We start from the raw sequence: 7958 nt of genomic DNA on the forward strand, positions 1-7958 counted from the left end.
GTGCCACCACCTCTTCAGTCCCTTTAAGTGGAGTTTTCTTAGCTGGGACATTCGCTTAACAAATGAGCTCTTTACCTTAAATCCAGCAGGAAGCAGCAGCGGGTCAGATGCCCACTGGCTCTGTGTGGCTACAATCTGATCATGATATTGGTTCCATATGGGACCCTTTAAAGAAAAAAAAAGTTATAAGACCAATAATTTTTAATGAAACTTGGCTTAGCTTACAGGCTGGCCTAGCAGATGAAACAGCAGCCTGAACTGGAAACATGACTTCTTCCTCCTAGCAGGGATGAAAGAGAGCATCATTTCAATCAGAGAGGACCCCAACAGAGAGATGGTTTGGATTATCAATTCTACGCAAATGGGGCTGGAGGTCTTGTCTCTTTCGCCACATGTCTCACGGCAAAGCTTCCTCTCTCAGAAGGGTGTGGTACACCTCCCCATGTGAGGGAGACTTTCTGGTCTTGCTTGTTATGTTGGATTTTTGATGGAAAATTTTATAGAAAATTGTTCAAAGTTCTGGTCCCCATAAATGTTGCTTGGATTTTGAGAGTATAGAAAATCATGAGGGTAGTTATCCATCTACTTACCCACTAATTCATTTGTTCATCTGTCTATCAATCTACCTATCACCTATATGTCTATCATTATCTACTTACCTATCTACCTGCCTACCTGTCTGTCTGTCCTGTCTATCTACCTATTATCTATCATCTCTGTATCTCTGTATCTATGTATGTATGTATATGTGTATGTATGTATGTATGTATCTAATCTATCTACCTATTATCTCTCTGTCTATCATAATTTATCTACCTATCTATTATCTATATGTATATCTATCATAATCTATCTATTATCTATCTGTCTATCTATCCATCATCTATCTGCCATCCACCATCAATCCATCCATCCATTCACCCATTGCATGTCATCTATCTTTCCGGTGTGAAGATTCCCACACTTGGTAGTTTGGGTGGGATAATTCTTTCTTGTGATGCTTCCCCATGTATTGCACAGTGTCCTCAGGGCCCCTCACCTTTTTCCTCGTCATATCAGTGACTGTCTTTGGGAGGGGCTGAGGCAAGTTGCTTCTAGTTGAGTGCTTTGGTGTTTCCTAGTCTTTGGAAGAGTGTTTGCTGGCAAGCTGGGTATCCCCCAGAAGATGACTCGGTTCCTATCCGGCTTCTATCCCCACCTGTGCAGGAAGCACAGGGCTTGCGTGTAATGCTAAGTGCTACCTGCTAATGGTATGATGAAATGAACCACAAAAGGACTTGAGAAGGTGGGACCTTGCAGGTAATTCCCCCTTTTACCTGTCTCTCACACCACTGTGCCTGAGGTGTCCCAGAGCTCCTATTGCTGAATGAAACTATCTTGTCTTTTTAATGTGTCTCCATGTGCCTTTATTCCCAACTGTTGCCTCCCCTGCCAGACAAATGCAAACTCCATGACATAAAGGATCTTGTAAGCTATCAGTGACAGTGTGACCCTTTAGCTAAATCTCAGAGCTTTGTCTTCATAATGCAACCATTGAAAGCATGCATTACCTCTTTTGACCTTGGGCAGTCTGAGAACCTCCCTAGGCTTCATTTTCTCCTTCTGTAAAATAGTTAATATTAGAGCTGATGGGACTAAATGAGGTAATACTATCACAGAGAATGCCTTTGACAAATACAAGCCATTGTTGCTCATTGCTTGTAATTACATCAACTAGAGTAGAGCCCAGCACAGGGAGAAACAGAATAAAATGAGTAAGTGAATGAATGAATAAACAAATGGGTTCTCTTGTGTCTGTTTCTGATATTAAATTTCTTCTATTGGTGTTGACAATTCATCAAACCCCTTTTTGTTGTGTTCTCTATGGGTAGGAAGCAACTGTCCAATAAAATGTTAGCTTTAAGATTATTTCATTGTTGTTTCTGTTTTGTTTTGAGATAGGGTCTCGCTGTACAGCCCATTCTGGCTCCAACTTGAGATCCTCTTGCCTTAGCCTCCCAAGAGCTGGGTCACGGGTATGCACCACTGTACAAGGCTGGAACTCTTGCGTTTAAGCAAGGAACCATAGAGATTGTATGGAAATGAAATATCTAAGCGTGGGAACACCAAGCTGTCTTGGTGACACCTGTCTGGTGGTGTGTCTTCTCTCTGAAGCTCCCATCTCAGGGGCTTAACTGCTCTCTGAAACTCAGCCTTCTGTGTCCTCAAATGTCACCTCACTTCTAGTTACACAGTTCTGTCAGTGCCCTAAACCAGACATAGGTTGCGAAGGCACAGCCCAGTTGGACAGAGAGCCCAGGATGGAGAAATAATGCAGGCAGCCTCTTTCCACACCAGTGGCAAATCACCATTTGTGAGGTATGTGCTCAGTCAGGAAGGAAGAGAAATGCAATTATGTCATTCATAATGAATTCTGAAGGAAACAAAGAATTTAAGGGAAACTCCGGAGACAGCCAGGGAGAGAAGCTGTTCTCATTGCCTGAGCTGCCCTGGAGAAGATGCATAGCTGATCAAACATTGGTGGGATCATAGGAGGCTGCTGGCCCCAGGGATGCTTGGGAGGAAGCAGGAAAACTCTGGAGCTGTGGCCAGCCTCGATCTGACTTTTATTAAAGAAATTACACGCTCCTCGCAGCTTCCACTCACATCAATAATATCAACTTCTGGACAAATGATTCTCTCTGGGGAGGGGGTTCTGAGTCTGCCTCCTAATCTTCTTTCTTTGAAGTATCCAAGGGCTTAAAGCATGGGTCAATATCGGGGGGGGGGCTCTGGCCTTTGTGGGAGGGGGCTTGAAAGGGTCTTGCCTGGAGGAGGGTGAGACCACCAGCATCCACAAGCCCCATAGGCCACTGTTTCCATGAACCCCCCTCCAGGGTACAGATAGCCACCTGCTCACCCTGTCGGAAAGTTCCCTGAGGCCCGGCTACTTCGAAAGAGATGTCCCCACCTTCCCACAGCTCTAACATGGGCCATGATAATGGCTGCAAGTTTTAAGAATAAAAATCAGTTCTGCAAACACAGCTGTGGTGTTTCTGACACTGTAAGATATGGGGCTAGTTTCTTGGAGAATCTGGCAAAAGGAGACGCACGGAGCTATCTCTATGTTCTCTTCAGCAGCATTTCCTGGGTGTGTTGCTCTCAGCAGCAGCCCCCTGTATCTGATGTTAGGGTTCAGGTCCCATGTGGCTTGCACTCACAGGCTCCTCCCCCACTCTCCACACCCAGTCCAGGAATTAAGTGGCATTGTTCTTATTCTATTGGATCCAGACCCCGTGTTTTAACCTATGAGCTATTAAGTTTTTTGTGGCCAAGTGAGTTTGTAAAACTCAGAGTTAATCAAGATTAACAGGATTTGGTTTCCAGGGGTTTGCAGTCTCCTGATATGTGGTCGGTTGTTGGACGTCCCCAAGAAGGCTGTGTACACAAACCAAGCAAATCGGACCATGGAACATCCATGCCCTCCACGTATTTTCAAAAATTGCCTGTGTTCTATAAGACTTTGCTAAGGAGGATGAGTTCCCAAGAAGACAGAAACATCGCTGTGGACAGGCACAGAGCCATCACACTGAGTGTTGTCTGTATTAAATCACCACATTTCTCAAAAACACTTCCATAGTTGCAAGAAACTGGACTAAAATCCTGATATAGATCCAGGCTGATACCATACTGGTTACTCAAAGCCAGAGGAATGTTTCAGCAGATCTTTTCTTCACTGCTTATAATAAAACAAAACTAAAACAAACAAAAAAACAAACAAACAAACACAAAACCACTCTCATGTACCTCCACCCTGGAGACTCTCCTACCTACAAGGCTCCAGCAGCAAAGCCCCTGAAGCTCACATCTTCATCAGCTCAGCAAATCAGAGTCCAAAGTCTGACTCCAACCTGTCACTTGTCTTGTAAATAAGGTTTTAATGGAGCACTGCCATGTGGCAGTCATTTGCATATTGTCCACTAACGCTTTGGTTCTCCAAGAGCAGAAGTGGGCAGGTGGCAACGATCATGCGTGCACCTAAAGTACTGAGTAGTTTACAAGCCCCTGCTTCAGAACAACACAGGGCAGGGCCTGGCTGCAATACTCAGTCTCTTCAGTAGGATCTCTGCCTGAGGTTTCAATTGGAAGCTTCTGCCATGATGGCTCTGGCAAGTTCAAACATCCTTTGTGCACTGTTTTCTCCAGTGTGGAAGAGAGAAAGGCAGCAGAGGCTTGTGGGAAATGTTGGTACATTATCCCCTTTGCACTCACCTAGACAAGTACAGGTGAGATTCCCTTATATAGGGAAAGCATCCCTATGAGTTGACTCTGTTGGCCTTGCATCACCCAGAGCTCTGCAGCCCACAGGAGGATGATGGCTCTGAGGAATGGTTTGGAACACAGGTTCCGAAATGACCCAGCCCAGACACGAATTCTAGCTTCCTTGTGGATTAGTTTCAGCTTGGGACAGGTGACCTGACTTTGGGTTCTGGTTTTCTGAGGGTACAAAATGTGTTCCTTTGTGGAACGCTCTTAGGGTGGCAGGGTAGAGAGAAATGGTGGCTCCCATTGTCCAGAAAGGGGCCTTTGTCATTTTGTACAGCAAACCTCTTGATGGCAGGGGTTTAATTCCTACGTCTTTTGTTTCTGTCTCCCTCCGAGTGTCTCAAACAATAAGTTCTGTCAGAAGTGGGTATGGGGGATCCGTTAGGTACTTACAGTCTTAAGTACCGGAAGCCATTACCAGCATGAACTCAAGCGGGAAGCTGGCTGAGGCCAGATGACTGACCTTTGCCTTGGTCTCAGGAGTAGGAGCATTAGGGGTGTGGCACCTCAGTTGTCTATCATCCTGGACTTGGTGCCTAAGAACATCAGCCATCTCTCATGGCTGAGGGTTCTGTGGGGCAACTGGGTTCAGCAGGGCAGTTCTAGCTGGAGCTCTTGTCCTCTGGAGATTCAATTGGAGTAGCTGACATGTCTCTCCCACATGGGTGGCAGTTGATACTGGCTGTGGGTTGGATGTCCTTTTGGGGCTGTTAGCCAGAATACCTGGACTTACTTCCACGATCATGGAAATGCTTCTCCTTTTGGCTCAGGCCTCTGTGAACAGCCACTGTGCTTGCAGAGGAAGAAAAGCCAATCATCTTAATCTAAGTGTTCTTGCAAGTCCCAGGACACTCCCTCTGAATTCCATGGCTAACGCAGACCACAGTAATATCTCAGTTTCAAAGGGAGAGGACATAGGCTGCCTTGGAATGGCACAATATTTGTGCCCACTTTGAACCCACAATACTTGAACTCCCAGGACCCTTGTCTCATCTTAGCCTAGACCTGGTCAGCTGCAGACAGCATTGCTCCTCCCCCACTGACTTGTCTGGGAGGTAATGACAACCTCAGGTGATTCTGTAGGTCCTGGTGTTGCCCTTCTCTTCCTTGCCCCTCACCTAGCTTCCCGAGGCCATTTCTGCTTGGTTCTCATTTCTTCTCTCTTTATGCCCGAATAACTCCCACCTTCCTCTAATGTCTCTCTAGTAGATGTCTCCTTCTTCACATCCACCTGCCAGGGTCCTCCCTGCCCTGTGTAGACCTGCCCCACCCTGCCTTGCCCATCATTTACTGCCCTTCTCCCCCTGAGTTACTGCTGGCTGCTCATCTGCAGCTTCCCTCTAGGCAGAAAGTGGTGTGGTGTTCAGGGACTGTATCTGACTTTCTGTGATGCCCTCAGTTGGTAGCAGTGAATGAAACCTCCCCACTGACTGTTCCGTACTGACCTGATCTCAGAGACGAGCATTAAGAATGGTAGAGACTGGGACAATGGAAAAAGACCAAGAGAAAAACTAGTGGATTGATAGCCTTGGAGCCTAGAAAGAGAGAATGAAGGACACCAAGTCTAAGATCGCAAGCAAAGAGGCAGCTTTGCTGTACCTGTCCCTGGAGATCAGGTACCTGAAGATACTTGCCTTTTTTTTTTTTTTTTTTTTTTTTTTTTTTTTTTTTTTAAATAGAGTCTCACTATATAGCCCCAGATGGCCTGGAACTTGCTATGTAAACAAAGTTGGTCTTGAACTCACAGAGATCTGATGCTCTGCCTTCTCTTCAGATAGCTTCCTGAGAGCTATTGCCACTCATCACCTTGTGGCTCGAGTGGCCGAGAGACTTGAAAGAACAGGGTGTGAGGGGAGCACAGCTCCAGGCTACCCTGAAAATTGTTCTCTTTATTCTTTTTATTGTTTGAGTTTTCTATTTTGTGTGTGTGTACCTGTGTGTTTGAGAGAGAGAGAGAGAGAGAGAGAGAGAGAGAGAGAGAGAGAGAGAGAGTGGTGTGCAATCATATTTGCATGTGTGTGGGCACACATGTGTTTGGCTGTGTTTGCACATGGGCTGCCATGCCCACCCAGCAGCTCCATGGTTTGGAGGATCTCAACTCTGACCAACCCCCCCCCACACACACACATACAGCAAATGCTTTAACCCCTGAGCCATCGTCCTAATGCCCTTAAAACTGTTCTTTCAAAACAGACTCAAGGTGGGGCAAGTCCATTAGAGAGGATCAGTGGGAACTCGGTGATTATGATGACGGCCAGTCTCTCGTATGTTTCCAGAAACTCTGGGCCAGTCAGGTTGGATGGCTTCCTTGTCTCTGAGCTGAGCGTGGAAGCTGCTTTGTCCCTTTGTGCCAATGTCACCAGCACTGGCCTGCAGCTGTGGGGCTATGAATGACAGTGTTTACTCCTAACGAGCAACCATGACTAGGTTGGAACTGTGGCCAACTATTCAGTGGTCCAGGAAGCTGTGTCCTCCTGGAGACCAGCTCAAAGCAGTATCACAGAGGCCATCTCCGTGGGTTTTCCGGAATGGTCTCTCCTCGCCGAACCCCACCTTCTGCCTCCCTCAGGGTAGTGTGCTTCAGAGCCCTGCCTCCGACACACAAGGCTCTCATATGTACTTCTTGCTTCTCTGGGCTTTGAAGACCCCTGAGCAGAGGGTCTGAACTCTTACTTTGGGAGAAGGAACATCAAACGTGGATGTCTTCCTCAGCTTCTGCAGGCATAGCGCTCACACACCATGTGCCACACGCAAGCGAATGTGCTATTCCCGACATGATAGATTTCACATCAGTCCCGCTGACGTGAGCGTGCTAAGTGCCCGATAGCATTTTCTTTGTTAAGCTTCACTGCAATCATCACGCTTTCTGTTGAACTGATAGAAGACATATTCTGCAGCCAACCACCCAAATGTCACCCCACACATGGCTGGCCTCATTTTTTTTGTCATCGGGGTGGGTGCAGGTGTCATTATCCCAGCCCTGAGCACCCTAGTCCCTAGCACCCATTACGCTACAGTAACAACTCTGGATAGCGACTGTTGACCCAGTGCTGAAGCCCCAGAAACAAGAGCAAGACAGCTGTGCAAAGTTCACACTGGCCCTGGAAAGTCCTCTCTGAATCCAGGGGTCTTTCTGGGTCCATGCAGGCAACCCCATGAAGCTGTTTATTAAAAGCTGTAGTAGCTAAAGCAGAGACCCGAGGAGGTGATAGTATCCAGAGCAGAGCCCTGAGGAGGTGTACACACAACCTTGGCCCATCTTGCTACCGAACTGCTGATTTGTTTGTTTGTTAGTTTTTGGTTTGGGGGTTTTAGAGACAGAGTCTCACATGTTAGCACCAGTTGGCCTGGTTCTCTACAACAGTCTCCTTGCCTCAGCATCCCCCAAACTGTGTGTGCTGTGGCTTCAGGTTCTAGTCTGTCTGCCCTCTTTCCATGGAGACGTTTTGAGTTTTAGCTGGCCACATTTAATGGTCAAGTGATACTCGGGGAAAGGGGGCAGCCTGGATACCCCTGGCTGGTTTGGATACACGCTGGGTTGGGTAAGGAAAGAGGAGACCCTGTGGAAGATGAGGGTGTCTGCCCTGGGGGCCAAGGCAGAGTGAGTCACGGGGAGGTCTCCTCTCTCTAATTTGCCTGCTCCCCAGCAGCAA

The sequence above is a fragment of the Meriones unguiculatus genome, chromosome 10, assembly GCF_030254825.1.
Source record: "Meriones unguiculatus strain TT.TT164.6M chromosome 10, Bangor_MerUng_6.1, whole genome shotgun sequence".
Classification (NCBI taxonomy): Eukaryota; Metazoa; Chordata; class Mammalia; order Rodentia; family Muridae; genus Meriones; species Meriones unguiculatus.